Source organism: Lactuca saligna, chromosome 5, assembly GCF_052625555.1.
Source record: "Lactuca saligna cultivar CGN05327 chromosome 5, ASM5262555v1, whole genome shotgun sequence".
NCBI lineage: Eukaryota > Viridiplantae > Streptophyta > Magnoliopsida > Asterales > Asteraceae > Lactuca > Lactuca saligna.
The window spans coordinates 65,640,381-65,653,795 of record NC_136421.1 but is presented as its reverse complement, the minus strand read 5'-3'; the positions used below and the strand labels follow the sequence as shown (position 1 = coordinate 65,653,795).

At 24.9% G+C, this 13,415-nt stretch overlaps 1 protein-coding gene across 4 annotated transcripts in view; it reads left to right on the top strand.

Moving 5' to 3' along the window:
• The window catches only part of LOC145048341 (actin-7-like), a 31,844-nt gene that overhangs the window by 15,865 nt on the left and 2,564 nt on the right, over positions 1-13,415 (top strand). The gene's annotated exons all lie outside the window — the stretch shown is intronic.

The window sequence follows — 13,415 nt, the reverse complement described above, 5'->3', positions numbered from 1 at the left end:
TATAAATTTATAACATACATAGGTGCATATACATGTTAAACAAATCACATATAATATATATTTTTTCGTAAATATCATAATTCTTATCGTAGTAATATGGATAAATTACTTTCATATGAAGAACATATCATGATAAGTCTATCATAATTACATATCAAATGTTCAAAATTACGTTATCATTTAAATATTGTCTTTTAAATATGTTGTGTAGGATAACCCAACAAAAATATAATAGAAAATAAACATAATCAAAATAGAAAAACTACAATTAAATAAATAAGAGCAATGAGTAGTTGAATATATAAATAAAGATGTTACATTTAAATCAAAAGAAAAAATTAACATTCGTCAACTTTTCACAAACAAAAAAAAAACATATATCCATTTTATGAATCTTCTTTCTTCATTTAACACCATTCAATCATAGAAACTTGATGGTAATTCTTCACTAACCTGCAATCAAAATATTTTTCTTGAAAAAGAAGAATTAGAAAGATATTTCAAGCAAAACATTGATGTTTGGAGAGTCACATTCAAGATTGAGTAATTACATACAAATCACATATAAAGATTAAATGAGAAACTGAATATAAAGAAAGAATAGAAAAGCTTCATTTCTTTTGGTTGAAAGAAAAAATCATATTACATTTACCATTGATGTGACATAACTCATTTCTTCAAATCATCATATTTGGATCAACATAACCCATTTCTTCAAATCATCATATTTGGATCGTGAATGCTTCAACTATATGAAAACTTTTGAATCACAATATCTTCAAATCCTTATTGCATGTAAGATTTTATATAACACAAAAGACACAAAAGACTGACCTTTTTATAGTAAACTTTTCACTAAATGTTAATTAAACATAATATACGTTATAAAACTTTTGAGTGTTAAATCATAATTAAGAAAACTTTTGAGTTGCATTAGTTAAAAAATGGGGTATCAAATGAATGTGGTTTGAGGAAGTTAAAAAGGGGGTTTCAAATGCATGAAATTCAAGAAAAAATGTTAGCTTTATAAGTATGTATGATATAGATATAGATATAAATATATAGATATAAAGATAGAAAGATAGATATATAATGTATAGATAGATAGATATATCTATTATTTAAGTTGAACTAAAATTTATATTTAAGTTGACCCTATAATATTATATTTAAATTAACAATTTAAATATTTTATCCAAACTGTTCAAAATTATAGCTTTAAAATGATAATGGTTTAGATACAACAACATTTCAAAACTAATAAATTAAGTATAGTATGTTAAAAGTTAAACACATAACTTTATAAGTAAAAGTAATAATATTATTTTAATATTGAAATTTAGTTTATATACCATTACACTTTAAGTTAGATATTTATTTAACCTTATTAAACAATTTATAACCATAATTAGAGAGAAATTGAAAAGTCATGGGAGTTTCAAATGAATGTGGTGAAAGGAAAAAATGTTTCCTTTATAAGTATACTAGGCGAATGTCCGTGTGTTGCACAGAAACACCTATATAGTTGAATTATTTATAAATATATGTTTTCTTAAATATAACAATAACATTGTTGTTAAATTTGATATAATAATTCATATACTAAGTTGATATAGTCTATTAATTATTTTAAATTATAGGATAATATATACTTCTATTAAAAATGGATAATCTCAAACGGTTGAATGACTTCTACCTATGGGTTACTCATGAATGAAAATAAATAATAATATATGATTTAATGTTGTTTATAACTGTTGTTATTCTTAATTAATTTTTTAAACTTTATTTGCTTAACATTTTAATTTCTATCATTATAATTATTTAAAACATCAAACATTATTTTTTTTATTTTCAAAAGTAACAATATAATCATTTATATGATGTTATTTTTAACTATTATTATTATAATCTATTTATTTGAAAACTTTCAATGATTATAAAAAATATCTTTAGGAAATATTTTAGTTGAATTGAGATTACAATTTAGTTTTTTCATTTAGCACTACAATTTATCACTTTTAGCTACTCACAAAATATTCTTTGGGTTTTTTTTAAATGGAACTAAAATATATATTTAAGTTGACCATGTAATGTTATATTTGAATTAACAATTATAAGTATTTTATCCAAACTGTTCGAAAGTTGTAGCCTTAAACTAATAATTTTTTACTTACATCAACTTATTAATTCCATTAAATTAAGTATAATATGTTAAAAGAAAAAGACATAACTTTTTAAGTAGAAGTACCAATATTATTGTATTATTGAAGTTTATTTAATTTATGATTACACTTTAGGTTTGATATTTATTTAACCTTGTTAACCAACTTATAATCATTAATAGAAAGACACTACAATTTATCACATTTAACTCTTTACAAAATACTATTTGGATTGTTTTAGTTGAAATAAAATTTATATTTAAGTTGACCCTATAATATGATATTTAAATTAATAATTTAAGTTTTTATCCAAACTGTTCAAAAACTGTAGCTTTAAAATAATTATGTTTTACATACAACAACATTCAAAATCTAATAAATTAAGTATAATATGTTAAAAGTTAAAGACATAACTTTATAAGTAAAAGTAAAGATATCATTTTAATATTGATATTTAGTTTATATATGATTACACTTTAGGTTAGATATTTATTTAACCTTCTTAATGAACTTATAATCATTATTAGAAAGAAACGATAAAGTCATGGGAGTTTCAAATGAATGTGATGCAAAGAAAAATGTTTCCTTTATAAGTATATTAGGCGAATGCTCGCACGTTGCGCAGAAACACCTATATAGTTGAAATCTTTAAAAATATATGTTTTTCTTAATATAACAATAACATTGTTGTTAAATTTGATATAATAATTCATATACTAAATTGATACAATATATTGATTATTTTGAATTATATAATAATATATACATCTATAATAACTGCATAATCTCAGCTATTTGAATGACTTCTACTCACGGGTTACTCATGAATAAAATTAAATATAATATATGGTTTAATGTTATTTATAGTTTTTGTTATTGTTAATTAATTTTTAAAAATTTATTTGCTTAAAATTTTAACTTTTATCATTATAATTATTTAAAATATCAAACATTGTTTTTTGCAATATAATCATTTATATAGAGTTATATTTACCTATTGTTATTGTAAGTTATTTTAAGCTACTTATTTGAAACCCTTTAACGATTATACAAATATCTTTAGGAAATATTTTAGTTAAATTAAGATTATAATTCAGTTTTTGCACTTAGCACTACAATTTATCACTTTCAACTATTCACAAAATATTCATTTGGTTGTTTTAAGTAGAACTGTAATTTGTATTTAAGTTGACACTGGAATGTTATATTTAAATAAACAATTTAAGTATTTTGTCCAAACTGTTGTAAAGTTGTAGATTTAAATTGATAACGGTTTACCTACAGCAACATATTAAATCTTTTACATTAATTATAATATGTTAAAATTTAAACACATATTATAATTAATTTAAAAGATTTAATATGTTAAAATTTAAACACATAAATTTATAAAATTTAATATTTATTATATATCAAATGAATGATAATATAACGGGTTACAAAATGTATGAACAAAAATATGATCTACAACTTTTGGTAATATAAAAATAGAAAAACATCTATTATAATATTTGTATTAAAAGATATATATATATATATATATATATATATATATATATATATATATATATATATATATATATATATATATATAGAATTATAAATAATATGAAAAATAAACACTACAACTTTTAATAACATGAAAACACTAAAACGTCTATTACAACATTTATATTAACTCTTCATATTTAAATCACAAAAATCTCTTCAAATACATTAATGTTTTTAATGAGTTAAACTTTAAAACTATATAAAAGAAAAGAAAGTACAAGTTTTAGTGATTACTAATTAATAATCATAAGTTAAAAACTCTAGAGTTGTAACTTATAAATATACACAAATTCCAAAACTGTTGAGTTGTAGTGTGAGTTCCAAATGAATGTGGTACTTTGAAATGTATATTATTATTATTATTATTATTATTATTATTATTATTATTATTATTATTATTATTATTATCGTCTAAATAATTGGTTTTAATGCATTAGTTTAATCCCTACAGTTGTTCATAAAGATATTTAATTATAAATTTATAACAAACAAATGTGCAAAAACATGTTAAACAAATCACATATAATATATATTTTCTTAAATGTCGTATGTAATTGTTGTTGTAGTAATATGGATAAATTACTTTCATATGAAGAACATATCATAATAAGTCAATCAAAATTACATATTAAATGTTAAAAATTATGTTATCTTTTAAATATTGTCTTGTAATAATGTTTTGTAGCATAACCCAATAAAAAAATAATTGAAAATAAACATAATCAAAATAGAATAACTACAATCAAATTAATAAATAAGAACATTTGTTGGTTGAATATATAAATAAAAATGATACATAAATACACATTTAAATCATAAGAAAGAACTAACATTCGTCTACTTTTCTCCAACAAAAAAACTTATATCCGTTTTCTAAATCTTTTTTCTTCATTGAACACTAACCTACAATCAAAAAAAAATTCTTGAAAAAGAAGAATCGGAAAGATATTCCAACCAAAACATTGATGCTTGGAGAGTCACATTCAAGATTGAGTAATACATAAAAATCACATATAAAGATCAAATGAGCAACTGAATATAACGAAAGAAATAGAAAAGCTTCATTTGTTTTTGTTAAGAAAAAATCATATTATAATTATCATCAATGCGACATCATCCATTTCTTCAAATCATCATATTTGGACTGTGAATGCTTCAACTATATGAAAACTTTTGAATAAGAATATGTTCAACCAAATGATGACTTTTTGTAAGAAAAATTTACTAATATAACTACATATATAATATGAGAATGCAAAAAATTATTGGAAATTTATATATACTATAAATGTTATTAATTAAGGAATATAAAAAGTTATGTAGGTTTCAAATCAATATGGTTTGAGAAAACAAAATATCTCTAAACATAACATTTTGAATGGTATGGTTTAAGAAAACAAAACATCTTTAAACATATGATTTTGAATGGTCTCATTTATACTACGAGAAAAAAAATATAACACTATCAAACTATGAGTAAAAAATGATACATTCATCCACAACCTTGATTTGTAGAGCTATTTTAGGGACTCCATCACTGCAAATACGTTCTAAAAGAATTGTGCCTATCGGAATTTTTTCTTTTTATTTTCTTATGACATCCTTCCTACATGTATGAGTTTATATAACATGTTGGATGTTTAATTTTAAATCAATTATTTAGAATACATTTGAAAAGACATTTGTGAATATGAAAAGACAAAGGATTTTCTAATCAATGTGATGGTTAGAAAAATGATTCTATTATATATATATATATATATATATATATATATATATATATATATATATATATATATATATATATATATATATATATATAAACTAGATGAATACCCGCACATTGCATAAAATGTTCAAATATATTTAAAATCTTGACAAATATATGTTTTTTAAATATAGAAAACGTTTTTGTTAGCTATTATATAATAAGTCATATAATAAGTTAGTATAAACATTGTTTGCTTTGAATTATATGACAATGTAGACATCTTTTAAAATTCTATAATCTTAATTGTCTTAATATCCTCTACTTACGGGTAACTCATGAGTAAAATTAAATATAATTATGGTTTAATGATATTTATAGTTGTTGTGATTAATTAATTTTAAAAGTTTATTTGCTTAAGATTTTAATTTCTATTATTGTAATTCACTACTAGAAAAACAACCTTTTATGACACGCAATTGTGTCGTAAAACGCTCGGACGACACGCAAATGCATGTCAAGGAAGGCCCTGTCATAAAGGAAGACGACACGCATTTGTGTGTCGTAACCTTACGGCGCGCATTTATGAGGCGCGTTTACGACGCGCGGTGCGTGTCAAGGAAGGCCCTATCATAAAGAAGATGGCACGCATTCACATGTCGTAAAACGATGCACATTTATGACATGCATTGCGTATCATTAAATTTAAATGTTTATATATATATATATATATATATATATATATATATATATATATATATATATATTGTAAATATACTAATTTTCAAATTACATCACACATTTAATGTCTCATAAGATAAAATAAAATTTCATACACAAAAAATAAAATAAATTGCACAAATTATAATATGTCTTGCAAATAATCATTCAAATGTTAAACAAAAATAATACATTGCTAACATGCGTTATATATTCCTATAAACTAACAATCTTCGGTGACCTTGATCTAGATCGAGGTCGACTTGGATCGGTGGCGACGATTGGATTTTAGATACATAACAAGATTACTGACCTAAGACCTTGTGCAACAAGTGCATCCCATGCCCTATTTCCAGCAACCACCACACGTTTTAGTATCTCAAGGGCTAGTATACTTCCTCCCTGCCATCCAATAGCTTTCATTAACAATGGAACCACCTGTAATTTATTAAAAATAAACAAGGTCAAAACTGAAAACTAAGTGGCCAAAAGAGTAACTATATCAAAGCATAAAACAAAACTTATAAAGTAATCTTTCTAAAACAAAAGAGTATTTATGCATCACCATCAAACTGTTTCCCCAAGCAGACATTTAAAGTCACCCCTGAATCATTTACACGATAATAACAAAATCCTAACTCATTACATAATAATAACAAAACCCAAATCTGTTTCTTACTAGAATTTGTGTGTAATTCTCTCCTTCATCAGCCTCCATGTCCAAATTCGGATCTACCTTCTTAATTTGTATGTATAACACAACACATAAATGTATTGTGAATTTGTGATCTTATCTGAAATAAGAATCTTGAATGTTGGATGTACCTTGTGCTTAATTTCAGTAGCCAAAATATCATCTTGCATTAAGAAAACTGCTAGACTACAATTTTTAGAAATGTAATTCTTTAAAAGTAAAAAGCTGAAACTACCAGACCATAAAAGAAATGTATAATTGTTTCAATATATTACTAAAGGGGAAGAATAGTCTTTTTGTCTATTATTATCCTTGTCCCAATCCCTAAAAGTCATGTAATATATTAACTACTATATATTTTCTAGACAACAATTTATAAAAGTGATGGTGTTTTAGTAAACTAAAAAGTCAATATTTTGATCGAAAAGAAAAAAAAAAAGCACAAATGGTTATGCTATACCTTTGAACACACACCAACAATGAAACATACACATGTTTTTTAGCGTATTCCTAGGTTGTTACTTTTTTTATAGAGGAAATATGATTTTGAGATGAATACCTTTTCGAGAGAAAGGGGGAAAATGACATAAAGAAATTGAATTTTATATGCCCCTGTGGGTATTCAAGTTTTGAGCATTTACAAAATAATATCTTATTAACATAAACTCAAAAAAAAAAACTCAAAAAAAAAAAGAAGAAGAAGAAGAAGAAGATAAAGAGTTGAAGCCTTAAATTAATTTTGTTGGTTTATAGGATTAAAGATCCATTCCACTATTTTCATGAATAGTGAACTAAATTGGAGGTTCCCTTTAACTTTCTTTAAACTATAATTTTACAAACTTACATAAATGTTTTACTTTAAGCTTTCTGATTAACGAAGTTATATTTCCTACCCTTGCAATATATTGATTAATTAATATAATAGAAGACAATTAACAATCTAACATACAAGTATAAAAAGACTAGTTGGTACATGCAAAAAGGGTCAAAGATATGTGCATGCATGTTTTCAGTGATAAAAAATGTGATGTGTGTGATAAATATGTTCTATAACTTTAGTTTATAATTTAAATTGTTACTGAAATTCACACACATGCTTGTTTTCGGTGATAAAAAATGTGATGGGTGTGATCTCGAATAACATAGAGAAATCAATCTTAAGGAGGACATTGCATGTGACTTTTCATTATCTACCACCAAATATACGTGTATGCATGAGGCCTACTAATGTGTTATTTCTTTAATTGATTAATTCACAACCACATGATATGGATCATTATTACATACTAATAGTAATTCGTGTTGAAAGCAAAACAAAAGGAGAAGGGGGTTACCATGGAGACAATATAATCTTCAAAGGCTTCCTTATAATTATCATACAACTGCTAGGAATAGTCATGAGGAGGATTTTGAGTACACATGTTATAGATGGTGCTGTACAAGAGTGACAAAAATAGATTAAGTCAAAATCTTTGACAATTAATAGCATAATGTAGTAAATATATCCTTGGGGATGAGACTTTTACAAAAGTGAAAAAAGAAAGAAAGTTAAAGTTGCAGATGAGAATACATGTATAGCATCATGTATTCATCCGATCTAAATTGTGGTTCTGGAAGCCCTTCCAAAATTCTCTTCAGCTTCTTGATCCCAGTCTGCATGAAACTCCATCCTTCCTCCAACTCGATAGTCTTCATCTAGGACATCATCATTATCACACCAGTCCTTCAGCAAGGCAGCAACTGAAAGAGGACACTTGGTCCACCAGAAATCAATAACACAAGGTTATAATAAACTATATGTGTGTATCAGAAGAAGAAAAAAGGGAAGAAATAAATATAATAAAGAATTATTAACTAACTGATAGACCCTTTTAAATTCTGATAAAGAAGTCCAACCTTCACACAAACATTATATCAAACAGTTGGTGTGTGTAAACTGAAAGTAAAAAATTAACACCAAAATTTTAATCATAATGTCCCACCATCATTAGTACCTAACTACAAAGATCAAGAAATAACAATGGTAGATCAAGAAAAGGTTAGCTAGCTTCCTACTTGGGGTTTGAACCCAATAAATTCAACTTATTTGCCAAGAAATTCATCTGCAACTCCTAATCTTTCACTAAGTAACCCTTCCCAGGATTCATCATCAAGCTCTTTCTTGGTTTTCTGGGTGAAGATATCCCTGTAAAAGAAAACCCATTCAGATTGTCACCTTCAGATTCCAATCCTAAGACTGACACTGCGATATCGAAAATTGATGTTCTAGTTGCAAAAGCGTATTCTTGTGCCATATGTGGAATCACATCCTCCATGAAATGATAACAACATTTAATAATATGTTGTTTTGGATGGAATAGAAGGGAATTACGAAAGAATGGAATGGAATGAGCAAATCGTTGCATTCCATTCCTTCTCCGTCCTCTGATTCTATCATACAACCCTTCATTATTTTAAGAAAAAGACAAAAATATGGAGAAGAAAACAACCTTAAACTATGCAGCAAGGTAGTTTTTTTATAAACCAAATTTTACTGGACGTTGTGTGTTTTTCAAAACACTTAGAATCATAATTTTCAGAAACCGCTCATACCTGCATATATCACATAATAAAAACATCAGGGAAACAAGAAAACCTTCCAAATTCAAAAGAATCCATGATTGTTGATAAATTACTCACAAGTATCCAAAAATAATAGAAAATATATTTATCATTTTACCCTTTCGTCCATTACTTACATTATCCTATAATACATATTAATCAGTTTCCAGAAATCAAAATAATTACTAATACTATGAAAGTCGATGATAATTACACAAGAAGAGAACCAGTAGCACTCACCGGAGGTCAATAACCAGGTCGGAGGTTCGTAGGTCGCTCAATTTGTTGGTGTAAAATTTTCGATGAACAATAACAAGAACATGAGGGATGTAGCCTTCAGATTAATGAAAACATGGTAATAAGAAATGAAGAAAAGGAACATACAACAAAGAGTTGCTTAGTGATCTTCACAATAGCATTCAGATTTTCCGAAGTCTCTAGGTGATAGTTGCAGTCTCCTCGTGAAAGTAGACACCAGAGGTGTCGCTCTCTGTTGGAGAGGAGGAACTACACCAACTGGGTCTCGCTGGAAAGTGCCGGAGAGGAGGGGCTTCACCGGCTGGGTGTCACTGGAAAGCGTTGGACAACGGGGCGGGGCTGGACGAAGGTCAGAGGTAGGAGGTGCCGACGCCAAGAGAAACGTCGGAGGTGGGAGAAGTTGTCGACGTCGAGAAGTGAGAAGAAGAAAAAGGGTTTGTAGAAGTGAGAAGAATAGAAAGGGAAGTTGAAGAGAGAACGAGCAGTAGAGAAAGGCGGTCGAGGCATGTTCTTGACAAAAAGCCCTAACTATTACAAAGAGGGAAACCAAAGTGGAGGAGAAAAAAAGGAAGGCTGGGCTTTTAAGTTTTTGGGATCTCATTTTCCCAGGATGGAATGCGCGTGTTATATTAAAATTTATAAAACAACGGTCTTAGACGACACACATTTTATTATAGGTGACCTCCGTGTTTTTATATTCTTTGTTTAGACACTAATTTTAGGGCATGAAAAAATGCGTGTCCTAAATCCTTTAAATTTTGGGAGTGATGAAATTATTTTTTGGACGCACACATTTACGTATCATAAATCAATACGTGTCATGGTTCGCACGTCGTAAAAAAGCTGTTTTTCTAGTAGTGATTATTTAAAACGTCAAAAATAGTTTTTTTATAAGTAACAATATATTATTTGTATATAATGTTACTTTTAACTATTGTTGTTCTAAGTTTTTTAAAATAACATATTTTGAAACTCTTAATTATTTTAATTTGGTTTAAGAAATTTAACTTTTCTAAAATTTATTTTGATGTATATTGTTAGTTTCTTTGATTGTAATTATTTAAAACAAACTACATTGTTTTATTTTTAAAGATATTATAATTTTTTTTATGTAATATTACGTATAACTATTCTTATTGTAAGTTATTTTTAAGCTACTTATTTGAAACTTCTTAATGATTATAAAAACAAATTTCATTATTTGTTATTGTTAATTTAGGATTATAATTTAAGTTTACCACTATAATTTATAATGTTTAACTACTTATTAAATAGGTTTTCATTTTTTTTCAAGTTTAACTGAAATTTTGATTTAAGTTAACCATTTAACATTATATTGAAATTAATCATTTAACTATTTTGCATAAAATCATAGGTTATACAAAATTTGTGACTTTAAAATAACAATTGTTCACATACGACAACATATATAAACTAATAAGTAATATGTAAAGTGTGACGGTAATAATTTTATAAATAGTATTAAAATATAATATTTTAATATTCTAGTTTAGTTAATTTAAGATTATAATTAAGTTTATGCATTAATTTAATATTATTAACCAATTTATAATAATTATTAGAAAGAAATTGAAAAGTCATTGAGGTTTATACTAGACGAATCTCTATGCATTGCACAAGAATATATTTATATAGTTTTTTTAATGGCAAGCGCACATCCACACAATTATTTAATCATTCTCCTAATTCACTAAATTATGATTTCATATTTATAAATGAAAAACAATGTTAATAAACATATATAAAACATATATTGATTTATATAGATAGCGAATAACAAAAAGTATAAAAAATAAATACTTGATGATTTTATAGACCATTTTAAGGTTTGTAAATTGTATGTTAATTTATGTATTTAATGAATAACAACTTCTAACAACCTAAAAGCACTACAATATCTATTATAACATTTGTAACAAAAAAACCTTTTTAAACACTGATAAATCATACAAAAAATATATAGAAGACACTTATTATATATATATATATATATATATATATATATATATATATATTGTTCGAAGAAAAATCCGTATAGTAATAACCATGATGCGACAAAATATATTTTTTTCAACTATTCATGTTTTAATCACAAATATCTTAAAAGATGTTATTGTCTGTGAGAAAACTTATTTGTATAATACTAATATGGATACAATGTATATAAATGAGAAGAAAATAAAAAGTTATTACCAATTACTAACTATAAGTTACAAAAACTTTTGAGTTGTAGTGATTAATAACTTTATATTTGAAATCATAAGTATACAAAAATTTGAAAACTCTTTTGTTGTATATATATATATATATATATATATATATATATATATATATATATATATATATATATATATATATATATACACTATTAAAATAATCATATTGCTATCATTAACTTTGAAATAATTATATTTATATGAAGTTGATATATAAATTCATTATGGCATGTTTTCTGCCTTTGAAGACGTACAATAAAAAACTATTAATAATATTAAACTAATTATGAAAGAAACTTTGTTATGCTTGTAAACTTCTCATTTTAAACCACTTCATATAAGATTTATATAACTTACTATAACGATGGACTTGAAATTAAGCTTTTATAATACAAATTATGGATTATTTCAATATACTTAACATGTATTGCTTTAATCAATTACAATATATGGTACAAACAATATTTTATACATGTACAAATTTAAATATAAAAGGAAACAAAAATCTAAGAAAAAACAAAGCATATTGAAATATTCATAAAAAAACAAAGAGATAAAAAAATAGGCTAATGATGATGTTCTCACATATAACTTCAAAAATTGCAAACCACAACCTTGACTTGTAGAGCTCTTCTAGGGACTCCATCACTTCTAATATGTTCTAAAAGAATTTGCCTATTGAAAAATTTTTATTTTCATTTTCTTATGACATTCTTTTTACATGTAAGAGTTTATATAGTACGTTTGGTGTTTAATGCTAAATCAATTACTTATAATTATTAATAGACATTTGAAAAGTCATTTGAGAATATGAAAAGATAAGGGAGTTTCAAATCAATGTGGTGCTTAGAAAAATGCTTCTGTTATAAGATATACTAGACGAATTCCTTCGCGTTGCATAACATAGGTTAGAAATATAATGTTAAAATGTTGAAAAATATATCTTTAAAATGGTTATGTTATTGACATTAACTTTGACATAATATTTTGAACAATATTATTCATTGACATCAACCCACATTCCCTATTAATAAAATTTAATATAATTATCTATTTAATATTATTTTTAACAATTGTTATTATTGATTAATTTAAATTTTTTACTGATGCGATTATTTTCTAATTTCAATAATGATGTTCATTTAAAATACAATTTTTTTATTGCTAATGTTATGTGATTTATAAACTTATGTTATTATCATTTAAAATTATCGTTCATTAGTGTTAAACCATTTATTATTACTAATAAGTTAAAGAAGACTTTTAAGAAACACATAATATTACTATTAAAATGTTAAACGTACACTAAATAATAAACCGATAAGATAGACAATTTGTATTTCAAAAGAGACTTGTATGGATAATATTACATATCTATGATTTTAATAATTTGATTTTATTATTTATAATTATGGTTCGTTAGTTTTAAAACCACTTATTATTATTAATTAGCAAAAGAAAACTTTTAAAGGCCACTTATT